Source organism: Danio rerio, chromosome 9 (genome assembly GCF_052040795.2).
Source record: "Danio rerio strain M-AB ecotype USA chromosome 9, GRCz13ab, whole genome shotgun sequence".
Taxonomy (NCBI): domain Eukaryota; kingdom Metazoa; phylum Chordata; class Actinopteri; order Cypriniformes; family Danionidae; genus Danio; species Danio rerio.
Genome location: NC_141029.1, coordinates 13,194,667 through 13,205,670, shown reverse-complemented (window position 1 = coordinate 13,205,670; position 11,004 = coordinate 13,194,667). Strand labels below are relative to the sequence as shown.

At 35.5% G+C, this 11,004-nt stretch overlaps 2 protein-coding genes across 2 annotated transcripts in view; both read left to right on the top strand.

Moving 5' to 3' along the window:
- LOC141376079 (uncharacterized) overlaps positions 1 to 11,004 on the top strand; it is a 996,984-nt gene that overhangs the window by 719,934 nt on the left and 266,046 nt on the right. The gene's annotated exons all lie outside the window — the stretch shown is intronic.
- The window catches only part of LOC147842282 (uncharacterized), a 164,318-nt gene that overhangs the window by 16,948 nt on the left and 136,366 nt on the right, over positions 1 to 11,004 (top strand). The window lies entirely within an intron of this gene.

Sequence of the window (11,004 nt, the reverse complement as noted above, 5' to 3'; positions counted from 1 at the left end):
AACTAGTAAACGGTATAATGGTGGAATTTAAATTTTTGGGTGAACGGCCCCTTTAAGGAATGCATAATTTAGGCCATGTTTGGGTCGTTTTGTCCATATCAGTGACTAAACCCAGCTGAATGTGTTAAAATATATACGCTAGCTGTCTCTTAACCCTACCCCACGCAATGACGTCGCATCGCAAGGAGTTGCAATCTCAGCTTGCATCAACAAGGCTGCGTCATTAGTCTTATTAGCTACAACAACTAAAGAAACCATAACATTCTTAACCGCTTAACAATCTTTTTTTAACAATACTTCAATAAAATTAAGAACAAACCGGGTTGAGAGATCTCAGATAGAAATATAAAAAATATAACAACTATCTCCAGTCTCAATCGCTTGTTTTCCCTGCTGAAAAATCCAGCTTAAACCAGCTTGGCTGTAGGACAAGCTTGGTTTTAGAGGGGTTTTCGCCATTTCCAGGCTGGTTTCCCGCATTTTCCAGCCTGGTCTTAGCTGGTCAGGCTGAAAAATGACCAGCTTGACCAGCCTGGTTTAAGCTGGACAGAGCTGGTTTTGGCTGGGCTCCCAGCCTGGTTAGGCTGGTCAAGCTGGTTTTAGCTGGTCATCTCCCAGCTTAGACCAGGCTGGAAGTAGCTGGAAACCAGTCGGAAATGGCCGAAACCCCTCTAAAACCAGGCTGGTCAACCAGCTAAAACCAGCCAACCAGCCCATGCTGGTTTAAGCTGTTTTTTTTCAGCAGGGTTCTTGCTGTAAATAAAAATGGTCTATGACCAACAGAGCATCTATGCAGGTGGGCTTAAATCTTTCCCAATATATGCAAAGAAAAATCATTGGCCATATTAAAATAGTTTACAGCATGAAGGCATTTAGAAACTGTAAAAAATGATTGAAAAAGACGAGTTATGCTAAGTTTATTTCATATCATTTAACAGCTCTTTACACTTAAAACGTTTTTTGCACGTTATCACAAGACGCCTCTGTTTTGATTAAACAATAATTCTATTATCAGTGTTAATTTCATCAGCGAGCTTGACACAGAGATCGACATCCAAACATAAAGAAAAAGAAATGAAGGACAAAATTGCAGAATTGTGCTTGCCATGAAGCCGGTGAACATTTTTATTTTATTTATTTTTTTTATTAATGCACACACGTAAGCCAGGATACACTGTTTGCACAAGTTTAAAGGCTGCAACGCCAGTTTGGTATTATCTGCAGTTAAATCAAAACATTCTGGCTATACTCAGGCCTAACGTTGTCAGTTGGAACTATTTTGACTCACATTTTGAATAGCCAATGCCGTCTGCATATTTTGCACACATTAGTTCTGCACAATACAGCTTGATTGTGAGTTATTTTGATTTATTAAAAATATATATCTTCTGTTCAAAATTAAATTTATCTTTGACTTTTGTTTTTCTGCACGTTGTTGCACTCCAAAACGTAACAATAGTTATTTGTAATGGGAATGACATGTTTATTTGCAGTGTGCCTTGCTAGATGGATCACATTAAAGCAAAATATTTCAAATAACTTTATTATAAATTATTTGAGATAATAAATGACAGGTTTCAATTCATGTTTATTTCTGTAATGGTTTAACAATGTCAAAACAGCTTAACATAGAAGTTCTAGTTAACTGAAACTGCCTCAGTTTTCAGAGTTGAAGTTTAGTTCAGTGAGGTTTGAATTTCACTGCTGAAAACCCAAACACTGAAGAGCAAATCCATCGGTTTCAAAAACAGAGGTAACTTTCAGGGGTAACCAGCAACCTGCTCTGAAGATAACCTGCTCCAGAGCACGTTTAATACACAGTGACAAATAGTTTGAGTAATTATTTAACCAAATATTACCTTTATGGTAAATGTTTCTGTTTATTTTAACATTGGACAGTTTTAGCTCCAGAAGGATTACAGCTTATTTAAAGAGAAGCCATAAACGCTAGTCGATCTATATACATTATTATTGTCACCTTAAAAAATTGATGGCAGGAAAAGGAAATGCTTAAATAGTCATACAACAAACTCTAAAAAGGATGTTAAAGTTATGTTTAATATTGCATTACAATAAAAGGGCAAATGGTAGCATATGTACTTAAATAAAACTCGCACTTTTGCTCAAACTTTTATCATATTACTATTTGGCAACACTTTATTTGATGGTCCATTTGATTATTAGTAGACTGTCTCCTTAATATCTGTTGATAGAGATACAGTAACCCCAAACTAACAGTCTACTTATAATCTACTGAGAATTAGTTGGCATGTAGAAATTCAACAAACTGACCATCAAAATAAAGTGTGATCTTTTTTTTTCTTTCCTTGCTGCTTTTCTTCTTGTATGCCAGCACTAAAACCTCCAACTCCATTGGAAATGTCTCTAGATATGAACTGTGGGGGCATTATATGTCTCGGTTAGATTTGGGAGGTTGATTAAGCTAACTCTCCTCAGGGGTTTTGGAACTGGCATACTTGCATAAGCAGGTTTTAGGTTAATACACTGAAAGTTCAGGGTTTAGCAGATAAAATAAGTAAACCCTGCTTTCTGGAACACACCCAATGTTGGATTTGTTTTGTTTGTTAACCTGAAATCTACTCTGCAACACAGAATTTAAAATCATTTTGTACAACAGGCCTCAGATCTCAACCCAGTGCAGCACCTTTGGGCTGAGGTTATAGGATTTCAGCAACTGAAGCATTAATGTGTGGCTAAACTACATGTCTTGTATATGTGGAACAGCTTGAATAGGGAAATAACAGAACAGATAGATCAAGATACAGATCTTTATTTCAGTTTACTAAAAGCACTAGAAGCATCATCATGAAACAAGTGGAATATAACTTGATAATCCCTCAGGGCAACAGTGTTCACATTTCATATACAATATCAGATATGAATTTAAGCATTGATGCCTGATTGTGAAATCAGAGAGATTGATAACATTAAGGAATCAGACTGCTGGAAAATTTGCATCAGCATGATTCTGCTGCAGAAAAAAAGCTGTTTACATTTCAGTATAAGCTTTTGAATCTGTTTTATTAATAATCTCTTTTTATTAATCAGGGGTAGCCACAGCCGAATGAACCGCCAACTTATACAGCATATGTTTTACACAGCAGATGCCCTTCCACCTGCAACCCATCTGTTTATTGGTTCATCAGTGCATTTAGATTTGTACACTGAATCAAACATGGACTAATGAGAGAGTTCACAGTGCGCTGGATATAAATATAAATACCTACTTCCTACCACTGTACCACATTTTGCAACAGAGAGATCAGAGAGTAGCAGAAGCAGAGAAGTGTGTTTATCCCAAGCGTTTAACTTGAAGCACTCAGTAATCCCCCATAAAGGCGGATGAATTACCTCCTGACCTGCCTGTACATGTGCAGAGTCAATGAGGGTACAAAGGGACATTTACCATTCCAAACACTCAGTGGAAATGTCGTGGTTTGGAAACATCACGCATCTCTTTTATTGATAGATTTCAAAAACACTGTAAGCGCAAATTTTTCCGTAATACTCCAGTGTCTCTCTACAATCCCATGTTGACATGGTTTACCTACGTGATTGTTTCTCAATCCCGTTCTTGATCCGCAACATGACGAGTAATGGCAATGGTGATGGATACAATGACTCAGAGCTCTTACGAGATAGATGAGACCACACTTTCATTTCATTTTATCAGCATGACAGCGAAATCCCACTGATATTAGTATTTGTTTTAGATTCGTAGCTATAGCTGATTCAGATATTTCCATTCATAATCCTTGCGTTATTCTTTAAGGTCAGCAGGTCATTCGCTATTCTCCTTGGATTTGAGATCAGCCTTTAAATGTATTCACATGTCTTCATCCTCGTATTGAGGTCTTTCAGTCTTCGTGCTGTTTGCTGTTTTCTGACAAATACCACGTGATGCACTGCGTCAGATAAAAGTTGTCTTCAATGGTGGCAGGTGAAGGGCTGCAAACCTCTTACAGCCCACATCAAGGCCTAATAGGATATTGACGCGCATTAAAGGGCTTGTTGGAAAATGCCACGCCATTCTTTATCCCTTCATCTGAATGATGGTGTTATTTGATACGCGCAGGTGTTTGTTACACTTATAAAGATTAAAAACTTTAATGACACATGCTGGTCTTGTGCAAAGCATTTAGCTATTTAGCATAAACAGCATTCCTGCAATGGATTTACACGCCGAAGTAAATCACATAGCCTGAAGAGGATTTTATTTGTATTTATATATTTCATTGCAGAAAATATTTATATATGTTTTGTCTTGTTAACATTTTATTTGCAAATATACATCCTTTCCTGACATTCAGACCGGCAAAACGTTTAAAAGTTTAGACAGGAGCAGTTTAGGGCTAGTAATCAGGTAAATTGGTTAAATGATATGATTTGAAACAGGTGATGTCAACAGCTGATTGTAATTAGGATTTGGTACAAAAGCAGCATCCAAGAAAAGTCTAGTCCTTCAGGAGCAAACATGGGCCAAGGATCGCCAGTTTGCCAACAAATACATAAGAAAACTATTGAAATGTTTAAAAACAATGTTCCTCAAAGAAAGATAGGAAGAAATTTGGATATCTCATCTTCAACAGTTTTTCAATTTCAATTCAGCTTTATTTCTAAGCGCTTTTACAATGTAGATTGTGTCAAAGCAGCTTCACATAAATGGTCATGGTAATTGGAACAGAGTAGTTCAGTTTTTAGTGTTCAAGTTCAGTTCAGTTTCAGTTCAGTGTGGTTTAAAATCATTACTGAGAGTCCAAACACTGAAGAGCAATTTCATCGATGGGTAGCTCTACCAATCCCAAACCATGCTAGCTAGAAGCGACAGTGGAGAGGGAAAAAAAAAACTTGAGAGAAACCAGACTCAGTTGGGATTCTTGAGGAATTTTATTGAGTAAAGCTGAAGGGGGCAAGAAGACTGAAAGACCTCAATACGAGGACAAAGACATGTGATCCCTAGGCGGCATTGCATCAAGATGGGTCATTCATCTATAAGCCATATCACCACATTGGCTCAAGATTACTTTGGCAAACCTTTGTCAAGTAAGTTACATTCACAAATGATAGTTAAAACTATTGTGCCAAAAGGAAACTATATATTAACAGTGTCCAGAAGTGGTTCTGGGTTGTGAGGCATCTGGGTTGGAGCATCACACAGTTTAAACCTGTACCTTGGTCAGAAATATCAGAATTTCAGGTATTTTGGAGGAGAAATGGATGCTGTGTGCTCCCGATCAAAGAAGAAAAGTTCATCCAGACTTTTACCAGCAACAAGTACAAAAGCCAGGGTGTTTCATGATTGGGTTATGTTAGTGCCCTTGGAAAAGTTAACCTACACTTCTGTCATGGCATCATTGATGCTAAAAAGTACAAAGAGACTTTGGAGCACAGTATGCTGCCTTCTTTTTCTGGGGACGCCCATGCATATTTCAATAAATCAACGCAAAACCACATTCTGCTCACATTACGAAGTCCTGGTTGCAAAGAAAGAGGATACAGGTATTTGACTGGCCTGCCTGTAGTCCCGACCTGTCTCAAATAGAGAATGTGTAGTGCATTTTGAAGAAAAAATGTGACAACGAAGATCCTATAATGTTGCCCACCTAAAAACTGGTTTGCAGGAAGAAAAGAATAAAATAACACCTGAAACAGTTCATCACTTGGTGTTTTCAATCCCTAAAGGCTTTTAGGTGTTCTGAAAAGGAACGCCAACATTACGAAGTGGTAAAGGCTTTACTGTTCCAACTTTTTAGAAAATGTGTTGCTATACCAAAGTTGGAATACGTGTCGTGGAAAACAATCATAATTTTAAAAATGTAATAATATGCTGATGTGTTGTCTCAAAGTAAATTTAGAAATCACTACTTTCTTACTTCGTTTTTCATACTGTCCCAACACTTTCTGATTTGGGATTGTATATCATGGTTAATGGTGTATATAATGAATGACACATGTATGACGCGTGTATGCAATGAAACGTGGTATTGTCTAATCCATCTATTGTTAATGACTGTATTAGGAAGTAAGGACATCATCGGTTTTATAAAGTAAAAGGCAATTTGTGAAGTTTTTAAGTCTATTTCCAGTTTAGGATATTATATTAGTCAAATGCAAAGCATATCTTGCAGCCTATACAATAATTATAAATTAAACCCACAAAAAAATTAAAAATGGTGAAATTTGAGGAGAAAAAAATAAATGTTTCATCGCTGGAGATGACATAAAAGATTTTTTAAATGAATTTATTTTTTCTATAAGCATTTTTTTTGTATTCTTGTATTTAAGCCATGGTAACCACAAATTACTCGTTGTCCATGTCCTTAAACTTATCCAGATATGTCACACATCCTGTTTTCTGGAATATCCCCAGTGGAAAAATGTTGAGCCAGATAACCCACAATTCTGATTACCTGATGTTTACAAGGACAGAAGGTTAACCATTTCAGGCCTACACTGTAAAAAGTGATTGGCTGTCTAAACTTAAACTGAATTAACCCATTGCTTTTAAAGCAGTTAGTTGTCTTTACATAGAAAAGTGAGTAAACACGTTGCCTGAAAATGACTGAAATGAACTTTGCATAAATATCAAAATACAGCAGTTTCATGTTAGACCGGGTTTAATTTTTGTTTCTTATCTTTTTACAATGTATGATCAACCAGTTCCAAAATGAATTAAAAATATTTTTTAAATTAAACAAACTTAAAAAAAATTAATTTTAAAAATGATAATAACAATTTCTGGTAAAATTACATATGTAAAAACAAATTCATTTTTGAGAAATTCTCAAACGACACTGACCAGTCATTTTTGATCCAGCTCACTTTGTGACAGTTACTTTTTAGCACAGCACAAGGGGTTAATCTTTCCACTGTTCAACTATTATTGACTCATAGATGGATATGATTACGGGGTGGTCACGGTATCTGTGTGTTTGTGTTTCTGAAAGGCTGCCGTCCCCCAGAGTCTGTGGTGTCGCTGTGTAAATTGGAGAGTAAGCTGATGGTCTGATCTCACAGGGGAATGAGCTGATGAGCGGTTCGTCTGACTGATTAAAGGCTCTGGGCGCTCTGATGTTTCTCACGTGTCAGGTAGACAACCATCAGCCTGGACACAGACATAAACACACTGACCTTATTTCAGCTATTGTGTCATGCATTCAAGAGCCATTTAAGACAAGTCTGAGAAAACACCACAGTGTGTGTGCTTGGGTGTGTTTAGTGTCACGCTGAAAACCAGTTCTGTTTTGAGTGCTTGTGTTTAATACATTATCAGGTATGAGGAGTGAAGGTGTTGAGACTTTTAATGAAACGGAGAAATGCTTTAGTGGTATTTCTTGTGAAACTGTGTTATTGGCCACTATTTTAAGTTACATAATTGAGAACAGAACAAAATTATTCAATAATTGACCCTAATGGAACTACATTTGAAGTCAGAGTTATTAGCCCCCTGTTTATTTTTTTCCCAATTTCTGTTTAATGGAGAGATTTTTTTCAACGCATGTCTAAACATAAAAGTTTTAATAACTAATTTCGGTCCCACTTTATATTAAGTGGCCTTAACTAATATTACATACTTACATAGGAAGTAATAGTTTGTTACAATGTACTTATTGTGTAAATACATGTATTTACTGTGTACTTATGCTTGATTAAATACCTGTATGTAATTACATCTGTAATTAACTTCTGTAACTACATTTGTAAATACACATTTGACCATCCCATACACCTTAACCCACCCTTAAACCTACCCATGCCACCAAACCTATTCATAACCCAACCTCTATCCCAACTCAAAAGCACTACAAGTGTTCTCAAATACATTATAAACACAGTAAGTACATTGTATTTATTTTTTGATGTAAGTACATAGTAGTTAGGGACACTTAATATAAAGTGGAACCCTAATTTCTAATAACGGATTTATTTTATTTTTACCATGATGACAGTAAGTAATTGACTAGATATTTTTCAAGACACTTCTTTTCAGCTTAAAGTGACATTGAAAGACTTAACTAGGTTAATTAGTTTAACAAGGCAGGGTAGTTAGCCAAGTCAATGTATAAGGATGTTTTTTTTCTGTAGACAATCAAAAAAAATTTTTGCTTAAAGGGGCTAATAATTTTGTCCTTGAAATGGTGTTTAAAAAATTAAAAACTGCTTTTATTCTTGCCCAAATAAAACAAATAAGACTTTCTCTAGAGGTTAAAAATATTATCAGACATACTGTGAAAATGTCTTTGCTCTGTTAAACATCATTTGGGAAATATTTAAAAAAGGAAAAAAAAATTAAAGAGGGGCTAATAATTCTGACTTCAACTGTATATATTATTAGATTTTGCCTTCAAACTAAGTTGTCCAGTTTGTATGTTGTCCAGTTTACCTAAACTACTACATTTTCATGACCACAATTGTGGTTAATTTCTTTCATAAAGAGTACGACTTTTCAAGTATAATGCTTAAAGGCACAATACATATTTTTTTAACCAAATATCCAAAACCACTGTAATAGTTATGTATTTATTTAGTCTGTATTTGCATGATCCCACATGTTTCGAAGAATGTTCAAATCTAGAGAAATAAGCAGTTTTAACTAGTGACAAGGACTGTATCATCATGCTAATGGTGTCATATACATTCTCTATTTGTTTTATTTTATTTTATTTTTTGTTTTTACAGAAACATTAATGCTTTAGACACAAAAGACAGTTTAATGTGTCATATTTTATTAGATTGCACAGTGCATCATTATGACAGAAAAATGAAATGTATTTAGTATGATAAAACAGATGTGATGTTCTCCATGTGATCATAACAAGAAGAATCGGAAAGAGTCGACTATGCCATAATGTAAGCTCTGCTGCTTTTGGGCCTTGCCACACTCGTCTCTCGTTAGCTTCAGTTTCATTTTGCTTTATTAGATTTTAGTCTTACTGTCTTTGCACACTAAAGTCTGGCCGAAATTTTTGTGTACGTTTTTTTCGATATTCGAATGCGAAATTTATCCGATGCGTGTTTATTAATCCATCACGAAAAAACAGAAAACATTTCGGAGTCAGTTTAAGCAGTGATGCTTTGTTCTTATTTTTTTCTAAAGTAGAAAAAGAAAAAGGGAATAGTCTGCATATGGGGCTCATCCAATACTGCAAAGAGAGGAAGGAGAGTTCAGCTCATTATCATATTTCAGGAAATCAGTGGAATTTTGTTGCATTGCTTGTCATACTTCACACATTCACGTACGTAAACAAATCTTTAATAGAGACTGGTAAGCTACTATAGACATTATAATAGATGGCGGCTGCACTGACGTGTCGTAGCAACGATTTGAAAGCGAACCATGCTTTCTAAACTAATGTCTATGGGCAGTACGTCAAATGTATGGACACACACACACAAGCACACACATTAAACAGTAGCAGAGAGAGGTGCGTCAGTCACTGCATGGGGTTCTCAACTGTCTACCACATTTTGTCCTTATTTTATGCGGTGTGTTTGTCATAAAATTATCTGTAGCTCAAGTTATGGCATTCTGTTTTTAGCTTTTCGCTTGTACGGTGGCTCTGAACTGTCAAAACTTTTCTCAAAGCGCTTTTCGGATGTGAAAAGCGGAAAAAATCAAACCTGGTTTGAATTTTTTTAGAAATGGTTAAAGTTTTGGAGGCAGTGTGTCAATAAGATTCACAATGTGAGGTGAAATTTATTTTTAACATGCAAAAATTAAGGACGAAAAGTTTGCATTCAATGTGCAGTAAACTATACTCTTCCTTATTCTACCATGATAATAAGTTTTGAATACTTTTGCTCATCCATAAACAAGATTTCCATGATTTCACACTCCTACACCTTTGTTTGTTGTGAATATGCACCCTCTAGGGGTGAAAATGACAATCTGTGTCTTTAAACAAAACATTATTTGCACCTGTCAGTATGGACAATGTGTCCAGTGCACAACTGCAAGTGAAATTTCTCTATTCTGTACTTTATATACTTATTTATGTGGTGTTATTTTGGCATATATGTATACAAACATCTGTGTACACATAATCATGTTTTACTGCCATCTACTACAAATCCAGCATTACATAGCTTTCCAAAAAACTGTTACCATGACACTACCAAACTATGTGTCACCTTAACATGTCAAATTATGTATTTACATTGTCAAATTCCATGCATTTTTTTAAAGACTTTTGTCCTTTACTGACTTCCATAGCAATGTAACTAAACTCTCACCTAAGTGGTCCTCTCTCATATACACTACCTGACAAAATCTTGATGTTGAACAATTGTAACAGCAACAAATAATAACTTGATCATTTAGAAACGGGGCAGAAGGCAGATTTTTCTGATGAATCATCTGTTGAACTTCATCCCAATCATCACAAATACTGCAGAAGACTTATTGGAACCCACATGGACCCAAGAGTCTCACAGAAATCAGTCAAGTTTGGTGCTGCCCATTACATTAGAAAACACAGGAGAGGGCAAATTCTTCAGCAGGATAGCGCTCCTTCTCAAACTTTAGCCTTCACATCAAAGTTCCTAAAAGCAAAGAAGGTCAAGGTGCTCCAGGATTGGCCAGCCCTTTCACCAGACATGAACATTGAGCATGTCTGGGGTAAGATGGAGGAGGAGGCATTAAAGATGATTCCTATTAGCTAAGAACTAAGCTAAGGCTTTCTTTGCCATTCCAGATGACTTTATTAATAAGGTATTTGAGTCATGGCAGAGATGTATAGATGCAGTCCTCCACGCCCATGGGAGTCATACACAATATATATATATATATATATATATATATAAATATATATATATATATATATATATATATATATATATATATATATATATATATATATATTTTTTTTTTTTTTCAATGCACCATGACTTTATATTCCATACTGTACGTTATTTATGTTAAGTGACAAGACTTGTCTAAGCAAAGTCAGAACTTACTGCACTAATTAAATCAATAAAAATAAA